General features: G+C 43.2%; 1 protein-coding gene across 3 annotated transcripts in view; it reads right to left on the bottom strand.

The window, feature by feature from the left end:
* UST (uronyl 2-sulfotransferase) overlaps positions 1-27457 on the bottom strand; it is an 858732-nt gene that overhangs the window by 105797 nt on the left and 725478 nt on the right. The window lies entirely within an intron of this gene.

Genomic DNA, 27457 nt, shown 5'->3' with positions numbered 1-27457 from the left:
TTTTCAGGAGTATACCCTAATACGGGGCTTTCTCCCTCCGCTCGCCGGGTCCGCCGGGTCCCCCGGAACCCCCTGCCGCCGTCCCCCACATCGCGGGACACCAGGGCTCCCTCGGGGAGCCCTGGACGCGCGTGCAGGGGGCGCAGGCACCCGATGACGCGTGACCGTGCGTCGATGACGCGCGGCACGCCGAGGGAGTGCGGCTAGCATGCCGGGGCATCCCCAGGCTTGCGGAGCTAGCCACACTCAAATAAAATGTGCCGCCTCTGTATATAGTTTTCATGGTTGGTGACCCTTCAAAATGGTCTTTTGAAAAATATGTACAGTTTGACTTTTTGATAGATTTAATCATTACTGGTTCTTGATAAACTGTGAACCTGATACTGTAACAAAGATTAAACATAATCGTTCTATTAGTTCAAATGAATTTATACCTAAACACGCACATACAGTGCAATGGCTTAAAAAAAAACTAGTTTGAGAGTTGACAGCATAATAATGCACAATAACTGAATAAACATGCAAGCGAGAACAAAGATATATATATCCTGAAACTAGGGTCACGTTTTGAGGTATGAATAGCTTCAGTTAGCTTTAACTCATGTCTTCCCTCTTCCAAAGCATCACAAGTCCTTAATGTCTTTCTTAACTTTATTGCAGAAGTAGAAAACAACGGGTACTTGTAGGTGTAGTGTGAGTAGAGAGTGCTTCTCTATGTGGAATGCTTCTATGAGGTGGACTACGGTAAGACAGAAAGGCCTTACCAGGGGTGGATGCAGTCAGGTCTGTACTCACTGTGAGCTTAGGTGGAAAAGGAAGTGAGGGGCAAGGGTCACACTAAAAGTGAAGTGAGACTACACTAACTGTCAGCAAGCCCATTAACTTGGAGGACTGGAGATGTTGCCAGGGCAACCAGGGGTGTGACAGACTGGAAGGAAAAAGAGCAACATAATGTATCCATTCCATCTGCACTGGGATTAAAACTGCAAGGAAAGCAACATCCAAGTACAGCTAGCAGGCAGAACTGCCAAGGAGAGGGGGGGGGGGGTGAAACATAGAAGGCAGACATGGGTATTTCTGTTCCATGACACTCCCCGTCTGGTATCTGGAGATACCACTATATAACAGAATATGTGGAACATATGTGCAATGCAAACATAACATAACAATGCAAAAGTCCATGTCCACATAGCGAGGTGATACCGGCCGGTACCACTGGCGTCAAAGTCCTTTGGCCAAAACCTTCTGGTAAGGGAGGCCAGGTGGAGGCACAGCTTCAGGTTAGCTGGTTGCACCACAATGTCTTTGTGTAAAGGTCTCTTGCACTGTTTTCTTTCAACTTTGTGAGAGAACAGTCCCTTTGTCTCTATAGTTTTTTCTACAGAGTGCATTACCTCGTGGATATGCCAGTTGTGGTAGTCTGTCACCCTATCACCTGGCGTTTGGCGGAAGGAGATGGCCTTTGGCTCCTTGCAGAAGCAGATCAATGCCCATTGAAGACTGGTTGTCAAGTCTGATTCAGTGAGTACTGCGCCGTTTGGAGAGGCTTCCTCGTGCTGAGCATTGAACGTTACCCAGATCTGGCTGGGTTTCTGACAGGGGTGGACACAAGATGATGGGAGGTGCCGGCATTTTTTACCTTCCTTCAGTGAAGGCGCTGGCTCTGCATGTCCGCTAAGGAATCTCTTCCGCGTGAAGACCACAATTTGATTCTTGGTCTCCGGCTCCCTTTGTGGGTTGCGGCGGAGCGTAGTGAGCCTAGAGATGGCATGTTGTCTATTGTTCGGGAGGCGTCTTTTTGGTGAACGCACTAGTAGCGGGGTCACCCAACTGCCCGGTCCATCTTTGGAGAGCTCCTTGACTGTTAACCTCGGGAATCTTCCCTCGATGGTGTTTGCTTGTCGTTGTCCCTTTTTGTCTGGAACGCTGTACGCCCTAGGTCATCAGAACGTTTCTCTTGCAAGAGGTTGTTTTCTCCTTGGACAGGACGAAGAACAGTCTCTTTTGTCCTTGTAAATCCCTTTGTGAAATGTCTCTGCGACTGTCTCTTTTTTGACATGCGAGAGGACAGTCTTTTTGCCACTGTGGTTTCACCTGCAGGGCGCAATCTTTTGCGGCTATGCCAGCCATGACAGCTGGCTGCTTTGTCGCTTGATACTCTGTGGAGAGAAACAGCTGTACATCTCAGGTGTGTCATTGCTCTCAAGGGAACTGTCTGATTATTTCTTTTCTTTTGGGAGATCCTTTTGTCGGTCTCAGGGCTATGACCTTGTCTCTTCTCTTCACTTTGCCCTCCTGTTACTTGGAGATGGCCAAGACATGGTTCAGAGAGGGATGTGTGTCCACATTCTGTTATCACCGTTCTGCGGGCGTCAACATAGTCTTGTCTGTGCCCTTTGTCAGTGCACGCATTGCCCACTATCACCCATCCTAGGTCAAGTCTTTGGGCGTATGGTGCATTGTGGGGTCCGTTACGCTGTTTACGGACTTTTTGTTCCCTCAAGATGTCCCTACCGAGCAGCAGCAAGATCTTGGCGCCTTGTTCTACCGGCGGGATGTAGTTGGCTATTCCTCTGAGGTGCGGGTGATGGCGTGCCATGTCTGGTGTAGGAATCTCGTCCCTGTTTGTGGCCATGTGGTTGCACTCGATGAGTGTGGGGAGAGCTATCTTCACTCTGTTATCCACTGAACGTATGATGTAACCGCTTGCTCTTCTCCCTGTTGTCTCAGTTGACCCTGCACAGGTTCTGAGGGTGTAGGGTGAGGCATTGTCTTGTGAGTTGAAGAAGTTGAAGAACTCCGTCTTCGCCAATGATCTGTTGCTTTGATCGTCGAGGATTGCATACATCCGAATTGCCTTCTCAGGTTGTCCCTGGGGGTGCACTGCGACAAGGCATATTTTGGAGCAGGACATTTTGTCACTTCCTTTTCCGCAAACCTCGGTGCGCTGAGACGTGACAGATGTTGGCTATCCTTCTCCTTCCTCCCCACCATGCACCGCTACAGAGGATGGGTTGTTGAGTTGGTGGAGTGTCAGCGCCTCTGGATGTAAAGATGTTACGTGCTTGTCACTTTTGCACACTGCACATTTGATTTCTTCTTTACAGTGAGTCATGGAACCGCAGCACCTGAAGCAAACTCCGAATTCTCTGAGTAACCTCTTGTGTTCCTCTAGGGACTTCATTCTGAACCCAAAGCACCTGTTAAGTGGGTGTGGCTTCTTGTGTATGGGACATTCCCTGTTTGGGTCCCTTGGTTCCTCGTCTCTGGCGACCGACTGATCGGGAGTAGTTTGGGTCGTGGGAGACACGTTCGTCTTGTGGACCAAGATGGGTGTTTGAGTGTTACCGTATCTCGCCGCTGATCTCTCATTCCTCAGGCTGCTTGCACTGTGTGTGGTTTGCGCACCCAAGATGAAACTGGGATCGTTCCTTGTCCTTGCCGCTTCGCGGATGAAGCTCAAGAAGAATGAGAATGGGGGGAAGGCGACTTGCTTCTCCCTTTTGTATTTGGAGCCTTGTGAAATCCATCTTTCTTGGAGGTTGTAGGGTAGCTTTTCCAAGATGGGTCTCACTCCGCAAGCTGAGTCTAGGACGTTGAGACCTGTTAAGGAATGGTCTTTTCTTGCAAACTCCAGCTCTTGCAGCAGGTCCCCGAGCTCTCGTAACTTCTAGTAGTCTTTAGTTGTGATCCTGGGAAAGCTGTCGACTCTTTTGAAGAGCGAATCTTCGACTGCTTCGGGGCTACCATAGCACTCGTCTAGCCTTTCCCATACTAGGTCAAGACCTACTTGGGGGTGGTTCGCATTTGCTGCCACAAGTCTCCTTGCGTGTTCCATAAAGTCTTTTCCCAGCCATTTGGCTAACTGTCTGAGTTCTTCCATAGCTGAGACGTCCAGGCTCTTGACTGCGTCCTTGAACGCGAACTTCCACATACGGTAGTTCTCGGGACGGTCGTCAAAGTTGGTAAGTCCTGTTTGCACCAGGTCACGCCGGATCATGTTCTTGGCCAGGTCTGTCAGGCCTGAGACATCGGCATGTTGGTCACGGTCTGAGGTAGTTGCTGGGAGGGTCCATGCGGTCGCCTCTTTCTTGGCGTGGACGCGTGATGACTGCTGGTCGGTGTAAGGGGCTGTGTTTTCCCGTGTGGGTGTACCTGGATTGCGAGCCTGTTGTAGTGCATCTGTGTGCGTGCTGGCGTGTGGATCACTGTTGCGGCTGTGGCGGTCCCAGGCAGCATGTACCATTGAAGGAACAGCGTCTTCTCCTCGTGGACCTAGCAAGTCTTCAGTCTTTGTGAAGTCACTCCCTTCGTGTTGAGATGGTGCACTGGTGTTTACACTGAAGAGGCTCCTTACAGTACGTAGTTTTCAGTGCGTTGGATTGGATCCTCTGAGGCTATCCGTCTGTACGGTTGCTCCCCGCCGTCCTGTCTCGCAGCTGCTTCTAAGACTTCGGCTTGGGCTATGGCGGCAGCGGCGTCCTCTAATTTGCCTAGAGCTTCTAGATCCGCGTCCAATTCGGCCTTTCTACGCGCAGCAGCGGCGGCATTGGCAGCGTTCTGCTCCTCCTCTTCTATGCTCTTACGGCTGCCTCTCTCCGACCATATTCGGCCCTGGCACATTCAGCCTCTGCGGTGGCTCGCGCCTTGGTAGCGCTGGTGCTTGCGCTGGACACGTTAGATTGCGCTGATCTTGCTGACCTTGACGAGTGTCTGGATGTGCTAGAGCGATGTGACGCGGTCTCCAGGAGGAGCTCTTTTCTCTCGCTTTGGGGCGTCCGTGATGGCGGTCTGTACGATGCCATCACGTTCTAGGTCGATCGCCTTTTGCAGGTCGCGTTCTCGCAGGCTATCTTCCGTGTTAGTTCTTGTTAGATAGGTGAAATATGCCTGTGACAGTGCTTGGTAGCACGAGTGACCTATCTTCAATTGAGTTATTGCCTGCTCGAGCTGTTGTACATAGTTACCAGTGCCGGTGATATATCCCAAGTGTGGTTGTTTCCCAGGCCAACTCTAATTTAGCGCGGTGCGCTTCAATGTCAGTCTCATATTTTTCGCGGGCCTTTTGTGTCAGTGGGACTGTCCGTTTAGGCCTTGCGTCTGCCTGCACCTGTTGCAGATGCACAGCGGTCTCTGTGTCTGAGTGGTCAGTCTCCTGCATGATGTTTGGTGAGGCTCTGAGTTCTGCCATGCTGTAGTTGTGTGTAGGCCTTTAGCCAGTGCGTGTGGCGTGTGGTCTATTACCTACGTCAGCGATGGGGGTCTGTCTCAGATGATGCCGAGCGGTGTCCTGCAGCGTTCAGCGTAGGGTTAGCTGTACTCACAGGTGTCCGGTGGCTTTGACCCGTGTCCTGGCGGGCGTCCAGTGGCGTGGATCTTGGTGGTGCTAGCCGTGGGGACGTGCGCAGGGGTAGGTCAGATGGTAGCTCCTTACTATGGAGCTGTACAGAGGGTGGACTCAAAGACAAAAAAGAGCAATCAAAGTTCTGTGTATATTGCAGTCTAACTGCAGTGCTGCTGTCGTTTGTGTGAGCTGCAGGCGGTGTGCAGTGTAAGCTGCTTGCTTTTACTGCTGCAGGCTTCTGTATAAAGGCTGTAAGCAGTGGCTTTTATGCTGAATTCAAGGTATATAGAATCCGTTTTTACTGCGCTGTGCTGATTAAACTGCTGCTTCTTTTGCAGAAAGCTGTAGCTGTTTGCTGTATAGCTGTGTAATGCTGCACTTTTCTAGCATGAAGGCTGTGAGTGATAGCTTCTGCATAGACCTCCAGCACACGGTCTCTGTCTTACTATCCTGAAACTAGGGTCACGTTTTGAGGTATGAATAGCTTCAGTTAGCTTTAACTCATGTTTTCCCTCTTCCAAAGCATCACAAGTCCTTAATGTCTTTCTTAACTTTATTGCAGAAGTAGAAAACAACGGGTACTTGTAGGTGTAGTGTGAGTAGAGAGTGCTTCTCTATGTGGAATGCTTCTATGAGGTGGACTACGGTAAGACAGAAAGGCCTTACCAGGGGTGGATGCATACATAACTTGTTGATTCACCGCTCACTTGAACATCTAATCCAATGCTCAGATATTTCTATATTCCCTGCCGGTGCAGAGGAGGATAGTGTAGACAAGCGACAAACATACAGTATAAAAGTGGGTAAAGAGACCCACTCAAAAGATCCTCATTGATTGCACACTAGGCTAGGGATAATATATAAGGTATCAATACCTATCTACAGTGATGGTTCAGTCAACCTTTACAGGGAAGCAATTGCTCACTGCATTGAGTGAGGACAATTGCCACTAAAATGCCATAGCCAAAATAACAAAATTTTATTAAATATCAACAAGACTCACAACATAAACGGCGCATGCTCTAGACTAAGTAAAACCAATTAAAATATGGATCCGGGAAACAGTCACAGCTGAAGCGGTCAGAATAAATCACCATCTATTTACCATATAGGTATATATAAATTGCCACTGTTCATTGACTATGAATGAAATGAATAACTATGCAACCATAGTGTGTAGGTGTGCATGGGATAAATGCACAATGTGGCGGCGCAGGTAGAAAACTATAGATAAACGCCACCGTGTCTTAGTATCTCCAATAGTACTCACAGCTGTTTTAACACAATTTTGGGTTGCACATTGACTGATCGCTTATGCTGCGGGGCGGCTCTACTCGTTAGGCTTAAAAGTTTCGCCCTATGTGATCAATACTAATGGATTATATCCACTTGTAAGGTAGAGTGTGTAGATGTGTGTGGAGCAAGTGAATATTGTTAGTGGCGCTGATAGACGATACAACTGCATACCGCAGTGATACACATAGTATTCGCAGGGTCTCCAGCACCAGTGTATGCTACACCCCTCTAGCCGCTAGTATAGCGAGGCAGTTGCACTTGTAAATCCACACAATATCACAATATGTAGTTGTAAACCCCCACACACTTCAATATAACCAGATCACATTCACAATGAAATCAATCGAGCCTGTATAATTTAACCCCGCTGCAGCCCGATACACGGACTGGTCTCACCGGATTCCTGCCTCATTCACGACGTCAGCGTGATGACGTCATGCCGACGTACGTTTCGCGCGTAGGGGGACCTACGCTTTCTCAAGGATGGGAGGTTGACTGAACCATCACTGTAGATAGGTATTGATACCTTTATATATTATCCCTAGCCTAGTGTGCAATCAATGAGGATCTTTTGAGTGGGTCTCTTTACCCACTTTTATATGTTTGTCTCAGGGGTGGATGCAGTCATGTCTGTACTCACTGTGAGCTTAGGTGGAAAAGGAAGTGAGGGGCAAGGGTCACACTAAAAGTGAAGTGAGACTACACTAACTGTCAGCAAGGACAGGGGGGAATGGGAAAGCCCATTAACTTGGAGGACTGGAGATGTTGCCAGGGCAACCAGGGGTGTGATAGACTGGAAGGAAAAAGGGCAACATAATGTATCCATTCCATCTGCACTGGGAGTAAAACTGCAAGGAAAGTAACATCCAAGTACAGCTAGCAGGCAGAACTGCCAAGGAGAGGGGGGGGGGGAGGCTAAAACAGAGAAGGCAGACATGGGTATTTCTGTTCCATGGCAATATAAATTGGAGAACAACTTGATGTACAGGCATACCCCGGTTTAAGTACACTCACTTTAAGTACACTCGCGAGTAAGTACATCTCGCTCAATAGGCAAACGGCAGCTCACGCATGCGCCAGTCAGCACATCCTGAACAGCAATACAGGCTCCCTACCTGTACCGAAGGTGTGCGCAAGCGGGGAGACTATAGAGCCTGTTACAAATGCATTATTTACATCAGTTATGCACGTATATGACGATTACAGTACAGTACATGCATCGATAAGTGGGAAAAAGGTAGTGCTTCACTTTAAGTACATTTTCGCTTTACATACATGCTCCGGTCCCATTGCGTACGTTAATGTGGGGTATGCCTGTATTTGGACTAGTAATTACTGTACATTGAAGTATCATACAGTGACTCCATTAAGAATTTCATTCTTTTTTTAATTTGTCATTTTGTTGACCTTTTCAATATGAAAAACAAATAATAATACCAATAAATAGGGTATCAGGAGAGAGGGAGGGATTCAGAAATGAAGGGATAGGAGGGGGAGGCGACATTATCATCTTTACATTCAGAGCTTATACAGTATATCAGCAATCTAATTGCTAAATGCATTGTTTTTTCTATAAATTACTCCAGCATAACAGAACTCAACATTCTAGTCTTTGCACACAAAAAGAAATGTTTATTTTGAAGATAATTACTTACATACAAAAATAGTAAAAATGACGGTGACGTTCCAAATAAGTTATGGTATTCTTAAAGATGGTTGCATATTCTTCTTAATCTTTCTATTAAATCTTGGTATCTTGATGCTAAATCCTTATCCTCATCTCTCCAGATCATAACACATCTCTCTCAGCTCCATCATGGTGGTATTAAGGTGTGCTGCTCCGCCTGTCTCTCAGACTCTTGCCTACTTCAGCTAAAACTGCTGTATACTTATTGAATGAGCGGTTACTACATATTTCTATTCCAAATTAGGTCCTGCAGCTTCAAACTGATGTGATATGAACTGCCCACAACTCCATACATAGAATAACCAAATATAGCATATGTACTGGAACTGTAAGGAATCCACACCTCGGTTTACTGCTTACCTTGCCTTGCAGACCTGTGCAGTCCTTGGAACACTCCCCATGATATATTCTGCGGCTGTACAAGCTATTACTGCAGCCCCAGCTTGGGTTCAGTCATTAGAGCAATGCTGTCACACGCCCCTTCTGCTATAGGTTCACTGACCTATAAATACAGCTTTCCCACAATGCTTCTCTGCCGAGCATAATCCTTCTTGGATGTTCCCTGTGTTTGCCACTACCACCTGTCTTGGCCACCTTGTTGCTGTTTTCACGATCATGTTCATGTTCATGTCCTTGTTCTTAGTCCATGTTCCTAGATCCTGGTTCCTGGGGCCTGCTGCTCTCTCTCCATTGCAGAGGCTGTGTCCTGGTTCCTGTGCTGAAGCGGTGGATCTCCAGCGTAACTTCAGCTTCCTGTTTCCTGAGGCCTGCTGCCCTTCCCATAGCAGAGGCCTGTCTCTGGTTCCTGGGGCCTGCTGCTCTCTCTCCATTGCAGAGGCCGTGTCCTGGTTCCTGTGCTGAAGCGGTGGATCTCCAGCATAACTTCAGCTCCCTGTTTCCTGAGACCTGCTGCCCTTCCCATGGCAAAGACCGGTCTACTAGTCCTGAGGTCTGTAGCTCTCTCTCCTTGCACAGGCTCGTTCTGGACTCCTGCGCTGAAGCATTGGTTTACCAGTGCTGCCCGGCGGTGTGCCCACTCCGGCCTGCCTACCCCTTCCGGAGACTGGTACCATGGGCCATGGTCGCCGCACGCGCAGAACCCGCTCCCGCCCTGCAGCTTCTACGCTGAAGCAGGAGCTAGTTGACTTCCTGTTACCGAAACTCCGCTTTGATAACGTTCACCCTGATGTCTCCTATCCTGATCCTGGCTCGTCCACTGACTATGCTGCTCTCTCCAGTCTCGACCCTGTTATGTACGACTACAAACTACGCATTCCGGATCAGTCTGCGCGGTCTAAGGTCGGTGATTAAACAACCCCACCTCAGCCCCGAGGTCCGGTCCTGGTTTGTGGCGAGCACAACCATGACAGGAACATTCTTAGAGCTTTTGTCATAGCCTCTTCTCAGCTAAAGTTACAGTTGTTAATAATTACTGAAGTGTCAGGCTAAACAGGATTTCTCTATAGAGACCTTTTAGACAGCTGTACCGTCAATATAACTCTCCAATGTACGGTAACTGAAAATATCCCAATATATACCAAGTAAGAATATGCAACATATGTAATATATAGAAAGAACCACCATCAGAATTATACTGCATACTTGGACATTTTGTCTTAATTACTGGATTCACACATTACAATATAATTATCCTTAAATTGGATTTCTTACACTAATCAAATCTCATTCTTCAAATTCATCTTTGCTTTATAATAGTAATAATCCTAATGAACCCTGGTGTATCACATCATTTCCTTCGTATAGTCTGTGTCGGTTCTCTTAATCTTTCTCTAATTTCTGGTTTCTGATTGCCCTTGTGTTCTTAAAAGAAGGGAATGGACATTTTATTTCTATCCTAATTATCTATCCAATGGTCCCACGTCTTATGAAATCTGTTAACTGTATGTTTTATGAAAGCAGTGAGTTTCTCTATAGTCATAATTTCCTTGATTCTCTTTATCCCTACTCGTTGGGATGGGGCTAAATTACTCTTCCATGTTGCTGAGATTACAGTTTGTATGTATGATGATATAAGTATGTATGATATAAGTTTTCCAATGTGGTGGTTTATATTCTCTACTCACTTATCTTATACAGTAGGTATATCAGTGGGTCTAGAGATATAGTGATCTTCTTTCTTTTAAACATTTTTTGAATCATTAGCCAGTATTTTTGTATTGTTGTGCATAGCCACCAAATATGGGTCATATCTCCTATTTTTCCACATTTCCTCCTGCATAGATCTGATGTTTCTGGGATAATCTGGTGTAATCTTTGAGGAGTTAAATACCGACAAAATATAATTTTGTAGATATTTTCCTTTGTCGTCATACAGATTGAATTTTTTTAAGCATTTCCCCAAATGTCTTCCCAATCTTCATTTGTTATGTCTAAATTTAGTTACTCCGCCCATCTTCTCATATAGAGATGGGGTGACATTTCCAAATGTTATTATTTCTGAATATACAGTACTATGGTGATCAAGCCTTTCTGATATTTCCCATGTCTAAACATCCTTTCAAAATTTGTGGAGTCTGGGAATTCCAAATTTAGTGATATCTTTTGGATACCATTTTTAATCTGAAGGTAGTAAAATAGCTCTGATCTGGGTAATTTATACTTGGAGCATATTTCTTCAAATTGTAGCATCTTTCCTCTATTTATTAATATGTCTATAGATGTCTCCCACATCTATTCTCTTATCTCTCCAGGCTTCAAGTGTTTTAGTATTGCATCCTGGAGGTTATCTTGGATTATTGAAGATTATTAATAAACCGGCAAATGTGAAATTATATATATATATATTTAATAAGTCTGCTCTGTAGTGTTAGATACTGTAGTGACTACTGTTTTTTAAAATTATACTCTTAATACCATTTTTAATTCGTTTTAATATACTGAGCATTCTTTGATTTCTATATCATGTTTTAGCACGCCTCCCCAGCAGTGCAAGATCTTTGTAACACTTTCCTGTTTGTGATCATTTGTTGCCAATGTTCCCAGCAGTTTGAGCTGCAAACTGTAACAATTGTCAATGTTACCGTAGTAATATCATAATACATTATAGCTGCTGAGATAAATAGTTCAAGCCTGGAATTAACACACAGTTTTCCTTTTCAGCATGGATATGCTGGCTACTGAGTTTGACCTGATTTATAGGCATAAAGCATATGCTGTGTTTTCTGTACTCAGTTAGGCAAAGTGCACACAACTTCTACTGTAGTATTTTATTATTATTCTATAGTGCCGACAGTATACTGAGACAAATGTCCATGTGTAACAATTATTTCCTTATCTATAACTATTCCATTTCTAACATCCACCACTAGAGGTCACAAGGCAATTACAGTTACCAATCACAGCAGATCAAAATATCACTTGTGAGAACATTTACATGTCTCAGAGAGGTCTGCAACCCTGCCTTTCCCCATTATCTCTTGGTATACAATGCTTCCACTGCAGCCAGGAATTCTGGGAAAGGTCATGCAAATGATTACACAGTCTCACCTTTCACTTCATGTCCATTTTAACATGGACCCCTATAAGCGTATGCCTGACGTATTATACAGCTTTTTCATCACGGTTTTGGTTAAAGCAGCAAGTCTGCTTTCCTTTTTCTAGAGTTATATTATTGAGGCAGGGGGTCTCCGCAGCTGAACCGTGTCCATTTTAGCTTCGGAGACCCCCTGCTTCCCAAGATACTTACCTCCGTGTGGGGTGCCAGTAGCAGCTCTGGCTGGGCTATGTGGGGCTATCGAAATGTATTTATAAAAAGTTTTACAAGGCAATACATTGAGAGTTACCTCACATTTTCAGGTATGTCCCAGGCACAGAGTTATGGGGGCAATACTGTACATGGATACATTTAATGAACATGGGTTATACAGTCAATGGACAGTTACAAATAAAGAGTATGGGCATATGTAACACTTACAGACAAGATTAAAATGCGAGCTGAATTCCTGAAATTACTTAAACTGGAGGCAGTTTCGAGAGTCTCTGGTAGGTTGATCCAGATGTCTGGTGCATGGTAAGAGAAGGAGGAGCAACCGGATTCCATGTTGAAACTTAGGGCCATGAAAAGTTTTTTGGAGTCAATCTCAGGTGATAAGAACTGCGTGTGGTAGGGGTGAGAAATTTGTTAAGTCGGGTAGCTTACCCATAGAGTATTTGAAGGCAAGACAGGAAAATTTTACTTTGCGTCTGGACTCAAGGAATAGTCAATTCAGTTCTTGTAGCATTTTGCAGTGATGTGTGTTGTAGTTACATTGTAGGACAAAACGGCATATTGAGTTGTACAGTGTCTAGTTTGCTAAAGTGAGTAAGGGGTGATATACCATATACTATGAACCCATCGTCTATAATTGGCATTAGTCAATTTGTGTGAAATGGTGGTTTAAATGTCCCGCAGGCCAATAGGAAGCTGTGTGGGTTCCTATTGGCCCGCGTGACCAGGGCACTGAAACCTACCACCCTATGGAGCGAAGTATCTCGGAGAAGAGTGGGTCCCCCAAGCTGAAATTAATGCGGTTCAGCTCTGTAGAACCCCTGCTTTAAACCTATTCAAAATAAATCCACATGTTCTGCAGCTTTAAAGAAGGGTATAGTAAGTAAACCTACTCATAGCTGTTTTGACCTTTTAGGTTTCAGCGTGACTTTGGTTACTGACTTTGCAATGTGAAGCTGACATACAAATGTGCTCATAAATGGTATTTTTTATTTGCTGTACGGTAAAGGGGTTGTGTCACTTTTCTACTCACCATAACTTATTTTGGGTTTGGTTGCATTCACAATGAAGAACTTTCCTAAGACTAATGGGCTGATTCTATATGTTCGGAAGCGGCTGTTCATACAGAATCAGCCCCTAATTCATTTAAGATATATATGAATAATTAAAACAAATATAATTTCCCACTATTCTTAAGCCTCTTTTGATACACATAAAATATGAATTGTAGAGAATTCATCGGATTTAATAATAAAATATCAGTACATAAATGCAACAAAAAGTGCTTCAGAGAAAACGTCAACACTTGTATATGAATTCAAATGCAGAAATTATAGTAATAAAAAGCTTGAATTGTTGACAGAGTTCGTCTCTCTGTAGCCAACAAAGGATATTTAAATATGCTTCTTAATCAACTGATACATGCTCAAAGGTCAAGCGCCTACTGGGGTGAGAAGACAGGAAATAAAAGATGACATCGACGACTCAGCGGCTGCAGATACAACTTGATACAACCCCCAGATATGCAGTGCCTAGAGGAAACATGCATAGGTACTGGTTCAAGTATCTTCATAAAGGAAGCTTCCAGTCAGTTCGTAAATAGTGGAATTACACATATTTGCTACCGTTTGAAATCCAGCCCATTTTGAGCTTCGTAGGCGTGCTGATCGCAAATTGAAATGGAGATAGGAAGTATAAGAAGAATGGCGATTCACTGCGAAAAAAACTGTGAACTACAATAAAAAAAAATATTTATTTAGTCAAAAGCCATATTATTAAAGGAAGAAAATAAATCCTCCTAGGAAATCCTGGTGGATTTATTGTTGCCTCTTTTTATGATATGGCTTAAATAAATACATTTTTTATTGTACTCCGCACTCTAGTCCTGAAATTTTGGTAGCAGGGCACCATTATTTTTCTTCAAAACACACACATACACAAGAGACGCACACCTGCAAAGCATACATTGCAGACTAACACACCTCTGCGGGCCGGGAGGAGTCAGAGTCAGTGCCTTGCTGGTGCCTCCTGTCCAATCATCTCCCCTGTCTGAGAGCTGCTCTCACTCAGTGTGTATGAGAACTCAAAGCTAATTGGCTGAAAAATTTGGCAAGGTGCCAAACATTCCAGGCCATTACTGGATAGATAATGCCCAGAATTTTGACCAATCAAAGAGGAGGGATTTCAATAATGCCCGGTATTTCTATAAGTTTAGCCTATAATGGTCGTTAACATGCAATGCAATATCAAATGATTATGATAATGACAGCTCACTACCAAATGGATAAAGCTTCTTATGGGGTAATTCTGTATTGTCAGAATTTTGGGTCGATCACAGCTTTGGACCATATGGAAATACTATACATGGAAATAGCAATATTAGAGCTGAAAAGGTAATTTAGGAGGCCATTGAGAAGATAGATTCCTGTATAGTTGGTTACTACTGTGGGTCAGAGCTGACATGTCCAATAGTTTGGACAACTAGACACGTCGAAAAGACATGTACAAAATAAACTAATTCAACCTCTTTCTCAAAACATTCCTTCTATTCTATTATTCTATTATTCCATTAGGAGTCATAAAATCTGAGCTGAATCAACTGCTCATTGACTTGCCTGGATGCCCTCTATTTTTATTCTTAGAGCTGTGGTTCTCTAACAGTGACCTGCGGTACGTCAGTGGTCACCAAAGTCTATAATGGTGGTCCAGAAAACCCCACAGCAATTCACGTCTTTTGTAATCTGAAACTTTTCTCAAAAATGCAGTGATGAGTTTGATTAAATGAAAACAAGTAATAAACACTTCAGGCATACCCAGTAGAGTAACGTTCTATTCTAACCTAGGAGAATGAACTGTAGGAGACTAGAAGAGATATTGGATCATATTTATTTGTAAAATATTTTACCAGGAAGTAATACATTGAGAGTTACCTCTCGTTTTCAAGTATGTCCTGGGCACAGAGTTAAGACAAATAATACATGTTTACAAATACAGTTACATAAATGAGCAGGGTATACATTATATACAGGGTATACATTATTCACTAAGAGGTGCTAGTCCATAGGACACCTTCCAGTGCCAGAAGACACCTTGCAGCCTATTCACTTGAATGCGTTATACGGTGTGTTCTGGAGCATGAAGGTGTCTTATCGAGCCGCAGCTCTTACTAACTATGGGCCATGATGTCTTCCTTTGGATCAATATAACTATAGGATGAATATCTCGCTCAATCAGAATTTAGCAAAGGATGAACTTGATGGACATATCTCTATTTTCAACCAAATCTACAATGTATGCATTAAAAAAAAAAAAAAACATACACCCCGTTTACAGTCATAGTTGATGGTTTATATCTTTCCATAGTAGCAATATGATTTTGTCATATATTTAAGAGACTTCGGGAAGAACAATTATGTTGGTTGGAGTTACTCAATATTTTACATTTTCCTTAACCTTGAATGTTTGGATGTCACTACCCTCTTCCAGGAAAGTTAGCATGTAGATTTTTAAAGTAGTATTGAATATATTTACAGTACAGCCGCGGCCCATTTTATTCTCCAACATCTCCAAATTTTTTCGGGGATTTTTTCCTAATGCCACGCACTTCACCGCGTTCATGCCGCATTCATGTTGCATTCATGCCGGCGTCACCCGCGATTGATGTGTTTATTGATGTGTTTATTGATAATGGTTCGGATTTAATTGGTTGCAATTCTTCGCGTATCCGCCAGGTGACATATATTCATGAATTATAATGCGCATGCGCTTCAGTAATGTGTTGACTTGCAGGTGTTTAAAAAAATACCACAGTGGTCCATTGTAAATTGACCTTGGTACTGAAGAAGTTACAATAATGTATCAATTTAGGCTTTTCATATTAAAAAATAAATGCACCGTGTCTGGTCTTGTTTTATTGTCCTGAGAGTCCCGACATGAGTGCACAACTGCAGTCCGTGTTCCAAAAACCCGACAGAACGTACGTTTATTTAATATGGGCCGCGATTAATCCAACAGATGATAAGATGGCAACAGTTGGTAAAATTTATCAGTATTTTATCGAAAACTATGACTTTTACAATTTTTCACCAGATGCTCATGTGTGGAAGCGTGCAATAAGGAAAAAGTTATGTATCGATCCGTGTTTTTTTCGTATTGATCCCGTACATGGTCTTAAAGGAGGGTATTGGTGTGTAGCACCAGATTTTTCCCGTATCTTTGATCATGGAGACTTCAAAAGGCGAAAGGTCATATTAAAACCAACTAAGAAACATCAGTCGCAGGCAAACAATGCGCCAGCGACAGCGCCAGCTTCCAATAACGGTCCGACCGTCAGTGAAAACCTGGTGACCGGCAACCCTTGCTGTCTGTCCCCGCCCGGATACCTGCAGCCTGAGCCCGATTTCGCGTACCGATTCCAGCAAGCTTGCATGTACCTAAGCGATTTCCAGCCTCATCAGCTGACTACAGGTGTAGTAGTCCCGCTGTCACGTGTCAACTACGTGTATAATCAAGAATACGGTACTGGCAGTGGCTCAGCGCCAGCTGATTGGCAAAGTCTATGGTGAGTAATGTTGCCGTATTTTATTCTGTTTTTGAATATCAATGCACAGTCAAGCGATTCTCCTGTAAGCAATATCATTGGCTGAGCAGCTTCTACAGTAGATACTGAACAATTGGTGGAAAGCTAGGCGCATGCGCATTGGAACCTTCTTGAAATGCATATGCGTGTCATCACATCAACACTAGGCACATGCGCATGTGAACAGGAGACGCCCCCCGAGAAAATTATTGGTGGGACTTACTGTGGGAACTTCTTTAGGGGACTGATTGACCATTACAGTAAAACTTGTACTTTTGTTTTTCCTCAGAAAAGAAAACTTTGTCATCTCATGCGGAAAACGGCAAATGGAGGGATTTCGATGGATAATATCGCTTTGTGTAATAATACCTGCACATTGCTGAATCAGATTTAAAAAAAACACGTACCGGAGTCAACAGTTTAGTGGCGGTTGTTATTGATTAGGATAGAATACTGTAACTGAGAGCTTCATAGAAAACCTGAAACAGTATGCTGTTGTTTTCGGACCGTATACAATACTTTTTTATATATACAGTATACTGTATAATAAACCCGAAAAATAAAAAGTATGCATTTATTCTACATGTATTCCAGTACATATGTGTATTCTATACCCATACAGCATGTATTGTTTTAATACTCTTGTGATGTACTGAGCATGCCTACAGTATATAGTACAGTATGCCTGTACAGTATGCCTGGACAGTACTGTACTGTATGTTCTAGAAACACTGTATTTTGTTACAGTATAAAAGGAGACAATGGAACAATTTAAAACAAATCAACATTTTTTTTATTGGTGGAGTAAGTACAAAAACATTTATTTACAAATACAATTTAAAAACATTTAAAGTGTGCAGCAATTTAAAACATTTACAGGTGTATTGTGTACTGCTAGTAAAAACATTTATGTACAGAAACTCTGTGTGTACTAACACAACAGTATGGTGTTAGTAAAAAAAATTCTTTATTAATAAAATTTAAAACAAGGATGGTGTGCTGAACAGCAAGTCAGGCCTGCACAACTAAAGTCCTCGAGGCCGCAAACAGGCCCGGTTTTCAGTATATCCTGAAAACCGGGCCTGTTTGCGGCCCTCGAGGACTGGAGTTGTGCAGGTCTTGTGTAAGTAAAACATTTCCTTATTAATACAAGTTAAAACAAGCAACAAGTCAAAAAATAAACAACATTTGAACAGGCACGCAAATTCGATCCCCACCAGATTGTCCTTCCAGGGCCGATGCCTTGTATGACGCAAAATGCCATTAATGGCGTCTCTCACAATTTTCATTACAGGATCTGTAATTGAAAAATAGCGCTGCAATTCCTCCACAATAGTCCTTCTTAAATTTTCAGGAAGTGCCCTTTTTTCGCGATTTCCTTCGTAGTTTACGTTTTTGGCCCACCCGCAGTATACCAAGTAGGACACGTGGTGCTTGAAAATTAACATGGCATACTTCTGGGGTAAACCAGCATTCTGTCAATTTACAGCCTACTTTTTAGGGAACAGGCACACACAACATTTTCTTCAATTACACGTCCGGGTCATAAAATAAGAACTTCATATTTGTTACTAATTCATAATACCTGTACAAAAGTCCATCTGACAAATTCCTACTAGATTACATAGACTGAAAGTTAAAAGGGATGGATAACAGACGGACTCAACATTTTAGAAAAAGTGATTTATTCATGCTTTATTTGGTTAAACATGTTTCAGATATTTTTCTCAACATACAGTAAGCGTAAGGTGGCATGAAACATATAGAGACTTTCGTAATCACTAAACGATACAGCTTGTTCATTTTTACTGTGTACAATAGAGCTGTATTAATGTTTTGCAGTTCAGTTTGTGCACATTTGTTTGCAATCCATTAAAGAAATCTGCATATTTGCGATCATTTCGTGAATGTTGTTGTAGTCCCCTTTCCCCGTGTCTAAGGGAACTACGTGTGCTGAGTACCTGTCTATCGTACTGGAGGCCTAATCCTCCACCGCTGGGAGCCTGGGGTGATTGCGTTCTCTCTGGATTCAGCGCCTCCACCTGGGAGGGATCCTAGTGCAGCTGTATAACCCCTCACAGGACCCAATATAGTCATATAAGAACTATACACACGCTGGTATAATGAACTTATCTTTAGTGACACACAAACTTAATACACAATAACAATACAGACCCCACCATTCAAAACCCACACACTATATATAGTCAAGCCTATCCGAAGTGTGTGGAGTAGTACTACCCCCTGTGTGTGGCCATTGGTGCACGTTGGGTACTTTCCAGGACTTAGGCCAGACCAGGCCAACTTGGGATAGTGGATCCGCAGAACCGCAACGTGATCCCATGACGCTGTCTACCGGATCATCTCCTGTCCACTGGCGTATGCCTCTTGAGGGAGCTCCCACTGGAGGGTGTCCCTAAATGTCTATGGTTGCCTGTGGTCTGGAACCAGACCGCAGATCACGCACACCACATGGTGTCAATCACCGGTGTACTAATACTAGATAGCTAAGTACTACTGGGGAAGCGTCCCTATCTACTTGTCTTCCCTGCAGCACCCACAAGCTGAGGTGAGTAGGGGCCTAACTGGGATCTATGAGGATCTCTGGCCTAGTTCAGGGGCCTCTGGCACCCTGAACACATCCTCACCCCTTGCTGTCCCTGCTCCGACTGGCGCACAGCTCTGGTTCGCACCAAACTCCTCTCTCTGCTCTCCGTGGATCCTTGCATCCCATTGGCTGCTGCTGCCCCATGTGTTAGCAACCCCTGGGGCTGCTGGGACATATATCCCTGCGTGGAGCCTTGTAATGGCCGCTGCACTCTCCTGCTGCACTGCGCATGCACAAGAGCTCTATTGGGCATGCGCGGGCAACCAACATGGCGGCGCCCTGCATATCGGGACTGCCGCGGATCACCGGAGCGCCTCTGTACACCTAGCCAGGTCCGGCGGCACCCAGACAAGCCGGCAGCTCCCCTGCCTGTAGCGGAGATAAGCGGGGAGCTTGGCTACATTTTTATAAACACATTTGTTGCTATATTGCTGAAATGTTCTCCATTTCACAGCAGAAGCGTCCAGTTTTCACCAAAACTTGTGAGTTTCCCAAATAAGAGAATATATAAAAACTAGAAGTATAAAATAGTATAAAAACTATTTCCCGTTCAGCACCCATTCCTTGTTTGCAGCCCTGAGGAATCTGATGGTTCTCTCACAGGCTCTGTAACAGTTAATGGTGAGGGTATTCTGCGCTAGTGCCCTTCATGAGTATGGAACAGATCTACTAGCAAACACCCTACCTTGCACAAACAAGTTGCAGGCAGTCAGCCACCAGGATCCTCATCCTCACACTGTCACTGTTTAAACGAGAAATCCAGGCCAGTGATTCTTTTTCTACAGAGGATTGAAGCAGTGGGTCTCCGGAGTTGAACCCCATTGATTTCAACTACGGTGACCCCCACTTCCAGAGATATTTATCTCCAAAGGGGGTGACGGTATCCCTTTACTTTTTAAATCTCCCGTGTCACATGGTGCAATAGCAAGCTGCAACGGATGACATCACGGCTTCCTATTGGCCCACAGGGCGTGAGAGCTTTGAAAAGCGGCTATTACGTGATCCCTGCTAGCAGAGCAGCTACCAGCACCTACTACGGAAGCAAGTATCTCTAGAAGCATTGGGACATGGAGATGAAATGAACGGGGTTCAACTCTGGAGACCCCCTGCTTCAATCAAGTGTAAACAAAAAAACTCCAAAGAAAATTGTTGCAAAAAAATCAAATAAAAAATCGCCTCTTGAAAGTCAGTCAAAATCACTTGTGCTACACTATGTTAGTATTGTTAGTATCATTCACATCCAAATGATAACTACGAAGATTTTTAAATTGAACAATGCATGGCTTAAGGAAATTCACCTTGAAGTTAGGTTGTAAACAACTTTGATTACCCAGCTCAAAATCAAATAGAATTTCTCAAAGCCTCCAGAACAATAAAATATATTGTTCTTTTAAAGCTAAAGCTTGTTCTTAAAAGAAGCTATATCCCAATTAAAAAGAATTTGGAATCTGAATGTTTTCAGGAAGATCACTGAGTATTTCAAATATGAAGGAAATCTTAACTATCAATAAACTAAACTAAATCATTCCAACCAATAGACTTCAGGTTTTTCCTCTGAATGCTGCCAATTGTTCAGTGTTTTTTGGCATATTTCATATGCTGTCTAAGAATCATGTCTTGTAATAATCATTCATGATCCCATGCGTGAGAGGAACCATTTGGCAATAGCAAGTGATTTTAATATGACGAGTTTGTTTAGCAGTCATGTATAACAAATACTAGCTAATTTAGTTCATTTTTGGCATAAGGTTTATTTATTGTATTACATTTATACGTTACTACAATTACTCCTTGTTACATAGTTACGTGTGTGTGTGTGTGTGTGTGTGTGTATGTTGGAATTTCGGATGACCTCACTAATCTAAATAATAAAGCCAGATGTAAATGACTAGTTTCCTGAACCCCTTAACCAGTTCTAAAGCAGCAATCCCGCCTGGGACCTTACCTGATCCGCAGTCCCACAGTGTCCAGGTACCATTATTACCGCAATGTTATATGTTGGAGGGGAGGTGTTCCCTACCTGTCTTCTGGGTTAGGGGGGATTCCGATGTCTCCCGTGTGATGCTTGAGAGTCAGATCTGGAACAAAGCAGTATAGATTATTTCGGCGTAGGTATAGGGCAGTTAAGATACTGTATATATAGGGTAAATGAGATATCCAGCTGTCCAGGTTTGGCTGTCACACTCCTTTCCCTTCCTGGCCTCTTCCGGTGTTTCTACACATGACCATTCCTTCTTATTTGAATGCAATTCATACTTGAACTAATTAACTTTGCAAATAAACTTGAAATGTTTTTCATTTTTGAGTATACCGGTCAAAATAATCTACAAGTTTGAAGTGTACCTAAAAGTTCATATTCTGTGCAGTAGAGAGTTCAGTGTTGCGGCCTACTTCTGGGGTCCTGCACATGCCACGCATTGTCGGCGGGCCAGCACAGCATAGAGCCGGGCAAGCCTGGCTCTGGTCATGTCAGCTCCCATCCTCCATGGCGCAGGACCTTTGCGCTCCAAGCACTCCAGCATCTCGTGCTCCCCAACTGCCCGCTCTCCCTCAGCTGCAGTGCCCCGTCAGCTCCGAGGCTGCCTCCTCATCTCTGTGACGTCATGTAGCGTGCCGTTGGCATGGCAGCCATTTTCAATGCAGAGCAGAATGTATTGAAGGATGTAGATGCCAGTAGACGCAGAACCACGCCCCCACAGCACCCCACCGGAACACCTCACCAGCGGGTAAAATGCACTTGCCCTGGCGTGCGGGTGAGTGCATTTGTCAAGCCCTGCTCATTTGCATGTCATTTCCCAGAATCCATTGCTGAGGTGGAAGCACTGTATGCTAGTTGATAATAGTGAAAAGCAAGGTTGCAGACCTCTCTAAGACAGTGGGGGGGGGAGGGGGCACGGACAGTTGCAGAGGTCCCGCGATCTCCCCCCAGGCATTTCATTTAAATGCCGGGGGATCGCGCAAGGCCTCTGCAACCTCTAGTTACCGGGATTCAGACGGCTTAAACACGTGTGACCATGGCAACAGTTGCCCTGGTAACGTGACGTCAAATGATGCCGCGGGTGACGTGAGGTAAGGAGGGAGCGGCCAACAGAAAAGGTAAGGCAGAGGGGGTGCCGCAAAAAAAGTTTGCGTGCGCTGCTTTAAGACATGTGACTGTGCTCACAAGATATATATATATATATATATATATATATATATATATATTTTTTTTTTAATTCCATGGTTTTACATATCAGGACATAATAATAATCATCTGTTCCTTAGCAAGTCTTAAAATTAGTTAAATACAACCTCAGATGAACAACAACACATGACATATTACACCGTGTCATGATTTATTTAACAAATATAAAGCCAAAATGGAGAAGCCATGTGTGAATAACTAAGTACCACCTTTAGCAGCAATAACTTGAAGTAATCGTTTCATGTATGACTGTCAGTCTCTCACATCGTTGTGGAGAAATTTTGGCCCACTCTTTTTTACAACGTTGCTTCAGTTCATTGAGGTTTGCGAGCATTTGTTTATGCACAGCTCTCTTAAGGTCCCGCCACAGCATTTCAATCGGGTTGAGGTCTGGACTTTGACTGGGCCATTGCAAAACCTTGATTCTTTTCTTTTTCAGCCATTCTGTTGTAGATTTGCTGGTGTGCTTGGGATCATTGTCCTGTTGCATGACCCAATTTCGGACAAGCTTTATATGTCTGACAATGGCCTCACATTTGACTCTAGAATACTTTGGTATACAGAGGAGTTCATGGTCGACTCAATGACTACAAGGTTCCCAGGTCCTGTGGCTGCAAAACAAGCCCAAATCATCACCCCTCCACCACCATGCTTGACAGTTGGTATGAGGTGTTTGTGCTGATATCCTATGTTTGGTTTTCGCCAACGTGGCGCTGTGCATTGTGCACTGTGCATGGCCAAACATCTCCACTTTGGTCTCGTCTGTCCAAAGGACATTGTTCCAGAAGTCTTGTGGTTTGTTCAGATGCAACTTTGCAAACCTAAGCCGTGCTGCCATGTTCTTTTTAGAGAGAAGAGGCTTTCTCCTGGCAACCTTTCACAACAAACCATATTGTTCAGTCTTATTCTAATAATAATGTCATGAACTTTAACATTTAACATGCTAACTGAGGCCTGTAGAGTCTGAGATGTAACTCTTGAGTTTTTTGCAATTTCTCTGAGCATTGCACGGTCTGACCTTGGGGTGAATTTGCTGGGATGTCCACTCCTGGGAGGATTGGCAACTGTCTTGAATGTTTTCCACTTTTGAATAATCTTTCTCACTGTAGAATGATGGACTTTAAATTGTTTGGAATTGGCCTTATAACCCTTCCCAGATTGATGGGCAGCAACAATTGCTTCTCTAAGATCATTGCGGATGTATTTCCTCCTTGACATTGTGTTAACACACACCTGAATGCTCAAGACCAGCAAACAGCTAAAAATGTGACTTTTATAGAGGTGGTCACACTTGCTGATGATCAATTAATCAAAGGCAATTGATTAGCAACGCCTGTCTGCTACTTAGCATCTTAATTTCTATGGAAGCAAGGGCATACTTAGTTTTTCACACATACACTTTTTGAGCCCTCCACTCTCTCTAGCAGTGCACCAATTGTATTTAGTGACTGCCTGGTCACTTGACTTTCCCCACAGAACTTTGCATGTGTGGTCCTCTTCTGCTGCACTGACAGCCATTTAGACTTTTGCAGGCACAATAGGCTCATGTCCCAAAGCGCATACAATCTTATTGTGATGAATGTAGCAAATGTTCCATGGACAACACTGGGACATGAACTCGGTTTATCCACTTTAAAAGCAGTGTCATTACGACTGAGATACTCATTCAGCCCACTGCTGTAGGAAGGATGTTATGATGTTTAGTAGAAGGAAGTGCAGGTGCTGGTAGTGTCTGGGAATAAGCAAAACGTCTATTGAAACTTTTGACTTCTACAGATAGTTTGACAAAGTTAGTTCCTCAAAACTAAATTCAATCAGCATCCTTCTCACTGTGCTATCAGGGTCTAAGGTATATTTCCCCATACAGTAATTTTAATTTAATAAAACATTTTTTTAAAATTATAACACTTACTGACATATGTGAGTTAGGCAAATGTTTTGGAAAACCACTGCAAAAATTGCTGGCACTCTAAGGCATCCAGGAGCAGATTTCTTAAGATACCTTCCAGCAAGGGTTAGTGTAACTTCAGTTTTGGTGGATTTCATCGACAAAAAAAAATGAAGGCAACATTAATTAAAGGAGTAAACTTTGATTCATTACACCCCTACGTTCTCTCATAAACACCCCCCTAATTGCTCATTAAAAATAGCAATACTAAACTGGAATCAAGCAGCTGCAAAACAATGACCCTAACATACAACATGAATTTCCAAGGACCATATGCAAAATATGCTGTATATAATCTTTACCTTGTTCACAGAGATTTTAGCTCCATGCCTTTGAATGAGCAAAAATCTTCCTGAGCCATGAGAAGATGCCTTTCACATCATATTCAATAGGGTCCTTAGTATCAGCTTAATGGACAATGGCCATCTGTAATGTTTGATGCTGTTTATGCGGAGAGGCTAGATAAATTAGATTTTTTTTACATTAGAAAAGAGGCATCTAAGAGGGCATATGATAACTATTGTGATACCATCACTGTCCTCTAGGTGCTGGAACAGTGCAGTAAGTGTGCTTTCCAGTCTCAGAGAATTAATCCCCTAGAGTTGCCAGCAGCAGCTGCTGCCTAATTAATCAGGCTGGTCTTCTTGAGTGAATACGGAAGTGTAGGAATAAGGAAGGCAGACAAAGGAAGCTGCCATGCTGAGTGTGACACAGAGAGTAAGAGATTGCTGTCCCAGAGAAGGGGACAGAGAAGCGTCCTCCCCAGCTGTGGAAGCTGGCACAGACCCCTAGGCCTGCTGGACAGTGGTCACAGAGACTGCCTGGGTCATTAATCCCAGGATGAAGAAGGAAGGATGAGAGACCGTGCTGAAGCGGGGATGTCCTGTCCTTGGAATTTGACTTGCAGATGAGAGTTTCTCTGAGCTTACGTGGGGCTGAGTTCCCCTAGGAAGGCAGGACGCGAGGCCATGCTGAAGCGGGGACGTCTTCTCCAATGGACTAACAGATAAGAGAGACACTTTATGTGCTTAAGACTGTTCATGTGGGGTGCATATGGTACTACATGTTTTAAGCTGGGAACCAGTATAGTTGGCCAGCTGTCATTAGAAATGGCTGAAGCAAAGTTGTTATTTTTCCTAAAGGGAATAGGTGTTCTTTTTATGTTTTGTTTTTACTTAAAGGGACGGTTGGTGTATGATTTAATCCATGTAAATAAAACCCCATATAGAGAGATACAGTGTTTCTTGCCTAAAATTGGGACTAAAAGAAACTGCAACGTGTTGTGGGCATCACACTATATACAAATATATTCGGGTACAGTACAAGGAGCTTTCAAAAGAACTATTCGTTCCAAGGGTAGGATAAATGACACAGGGAAATCCCGTAAGTTTGAGGAAAGGAGATTTCACCAGCAACAAAGGAAAGTATTTTTTACAGTAAGGGCAGTTAAATTGTGGAATTCATTACCCATGGAGACTAAGATGGCAGATACAATAGATATGTTAAAAAAAAAGGTTGGACATCTTTTTAGATGGAAAGGTATACAGGGATATACCAAATAAGTAAACATAGGAAGGCTGTTGATCCAGGGAATAATCTGATTGCCAATTCTTGGGAGTCAGGAAGGAATGTATTTTTCCCCTTATGAGATATCATTGAATGATATGTCATTGGGGTTTTTTGTTTGCCTACTTCTGGATCAATATACTGTAAGTACGGATGTAGGATAAAGTATCTGTCGTCTAAATTTAGCATACTGTAGGTTGAACTTGATGGACGCATATCTTTTTTCAATCTCATCTACTATGTAATTACTGTGGGCATGTGAAACTCCCCTTTTTTAATATCAATTTCTGCTATTCCATTCCTACACTTTGCAATTGGTAGATGCATTTTCCGTGTCCCTTATTACAGTTATGTTTGTTTGCAAGAAGAAACATTTACAGCACCTGCTGATTCCTTGTTAAAAATGCATTTTAACAAGCAGTGAAGATGTGGTTAGGCCTCTTCACTTTGAACTGGTTTCTAAGACAGATATGTGTAGACGGACAGGTGTTTCTGTAAAAAAGATGCCAGACCTTGTTTTTCAATAATGTAGACTTTTAAAGGATACTGTTAATGCTCATTAGGTTCAAACTGTTCTCAGGAAGCACTGTGCAGGTGTTTCTGCTTTACTGGTAAATATCCCGGCTTTACCATGTATTTACAACCCCCTCTAGGATAAAATAGGTTTCTTATTCTCGCTTCTCAGTGTTTGTTTTTCGAATGCATTTATTTTGCCAAGGACACTTTTTTTTTTGTGCCTTGAGGTTTGCAGAATCTGCCGCAGCTATGTCAACAGAGCTGAAGTCTATTTTGTGCCAGACACAGCGTTTGAAAACTATCGCCACGGCATCTGGGACCCCTGCCACTTACTGTAAGATGTCATTTCCTGAAAAAGCTCAGTTTGCCGTGAACTTGTGATACTGTCTCATGCACTCCCTTTCAACCCCCCCCGATAATCGTAGTGGTCAGCTTCAGAATGAATATTCTCATTTTTGATGTGGTTATACTCTCCCGTTTTTTAATTCCTTTCTATTTTGAGGTCACATTGTATTTTCATGAAGTCTTCCAAGCGAAAATAACATTGATGTTTTGCCCCATAGCACGTATTTTGGCGGCTAAAGGGAGTCAGTGTTATTAAAAGTACGGTTATTCATTAGTCATTTCTAAAAGCACTTTGGGGAGCATTTATCAAAGTTTACCATCTGCTTACTAGCATCCCAAGACCAGCTGTCCGTTCCGTAATGCCAGGCAATTTCACTCCATTTAGAAAATGGCTTTAACATCTTGTGAACTGGACATACAAAAATAGTCAGTAATATTATAATAATTGTGGCTATCAGTGATGTCATAAGTCATAAGTGTCATGTTTTAAGCTGCCTCTCCTGCTGACATACAAATTTGGCGAACATTACATGGCAGAATATATGGAAAGATGTCCAGACTTTGAATACATGAGTATCATTCATTTGAGAAAAAATTGAAGGGAAAGTATGTGGGTGGACTTCACACATGTCAAAAGTTTGGAAAAGTAGGGTTATG

The sequence above is a fragment of the Ascaphus truei genome, chromosome 4, assembly GCF_040206685.1.
Source record: "Ascaphus truei isolate aAscTru1 chromosome 4, aAscTru1.hap1, whole genome shotgun sequence".
In the NCBI taxonomy this organism is placed as follows: domain Eukaryota; kingdom Metazoa; phylum Chordata; class Amphibia; order Anura; family Ascaphidae; genus Ascaphus; species Ascaphus truei.
The sequence above is the reverse complement of the archived record's forward strand: the minus strand, read 5'-3'. Positions and strand labels throughout refer to the sequence as shown.